The sequence below is a fragment of the Chrysochloris asiatica genome, unplaced genomic scaffold (assembly GCF_000296735.1).
Source record: "Chrysochloris asiatica unplaced genomic scaffold, ChrAsi1.0 scaffold00389, whole genome shotgun sequence".
Taxonomy (NCBI): Eukaryota; Metazoa; Chordata; class Mammalia; order Afrosoricida; family Chrysochloridae; genus Chrysochloris; species Chrysochloris asiatica.
In genome coordinates this window covers 1124454-1125757 of record NW_006408907.1, presented here as the reverse complement: position 1 = coordinate 1125757, position 1304 = coordinate 1124454, and the positions used below count along the sequence as shown (strand labels likewise).

At 42.2% G+C, this 1304-nt stretch overlaps 1 protein-coding gene across 2 annotated transcripts in view; it reads left to right on the top strand.

Moving 5' to 3' along the window:
* PLP1 (proteolipid protein 1) overlaps window positions 1-1304 on the top strand; it is a 16136-nt gene that overhangs the window by 7389 nt on the left and 7443 nt on the right. The gene's annotated exons all lie outside the window — the stretch shown is intronic.

Below are 1304 nucleotides of genomic sequence, written 5' to 3'. Positions count from 1 at the left end.
CTGTGAACCACAAAATTGGCAGTTCAAACCCATCAGCTGCTCCTCAGAGACCCTATACAGGGTCACTATGAGTCGGAACCAACTCAAAGCCCTTAACAACAACATGTAGATAGATAGATAGATAGATAGAGAGAGAGAGAGAGAAAGAAAGAGAGAGTGTCCTGGTGTGGCGCTGTGAGTTAATGTATTGGACTGCAAGGTTAGTTTGAACCATAAGGTCAGCGGCTCAAGCTCACCAGCTGCTCCTCAGAAACCCTATACAGGACTGTTATAGGTCAGAATCAACTTGACAGCACTTGACAACAACAATACCACCTCTTAGGGATCTGTCCAAGAGACCTGAGCTAGTCACCCCTTTTCTGACCTAGTCAGTCATCTACTTGATATTTGCTAAATTTCATTCCACCTTAGGGTATAGGAACTAGTATGCAGGACAGAGCTGCTTTACGAGCCTGTGACTTCTTATGTGCCTTTCTTGTTTCTCAGCAACACTGGCATGGAGCCCAGGGTACCAGGTGTGAGGATTTCAAGGATCATAGCAATTTAAGACACCTGTGTTTCCAGGGCCTGGTGTGTTCTCCTCATGCCAGAAAGATGTTTCATGCTTTGCTGACTTTGTATAAAGTCTCTTTGTAGCTGTTTCCACAGAACCTCAGTGTGGGACTGAGGGTGGAGACATTGGCTAAACTGCAAATTAGGGGGACAAAGCAGCCATGCATAGTGCCCAAACTCATTAAGCTTGCCTTTCTATTATTGTGAATAATAATAATCTTTCCCATAATCATCTCCTGCTTTCTGCCAGTTCTCTCTTCTCTTTGGACTGTTGTCCCCATTTCTAGATTCAGAAGAATCCATCATTCCTCGAGCAAATACACAACATATTCAGAAATATTCATAAATATGTAATGTCCAGCGTTTCCCCCACCTGGAATGCCCTTTAAGACTCAGATCCTGTCTAACAATACCAACATTTCTATCCTATACTCATCCCTTCCTGCTGCTCCGAATACACTTTACCTTCTGTAACCACTTACTCGGCTGCCTGGAATTCTTAGCTGAAAATAGTAAGTCTACATAGCCAATTTTCCCCCAGTCAACAGAAGACTCCCACATGTCAGAGTCTAAGTCTTTTATATTTTCATATCCCACATAACACCTATATAATGATGGACACTTAGTACATACTCCATAAATAGTTGCTGAATAACCAAAACAAACAGAGGAAGCAAACAAAGTAGAGTGATAAGAAAGCAGGGACTGATTGCATAATCTTCTCTAGTTTGTTACTTCAGTTGCTAAATTGA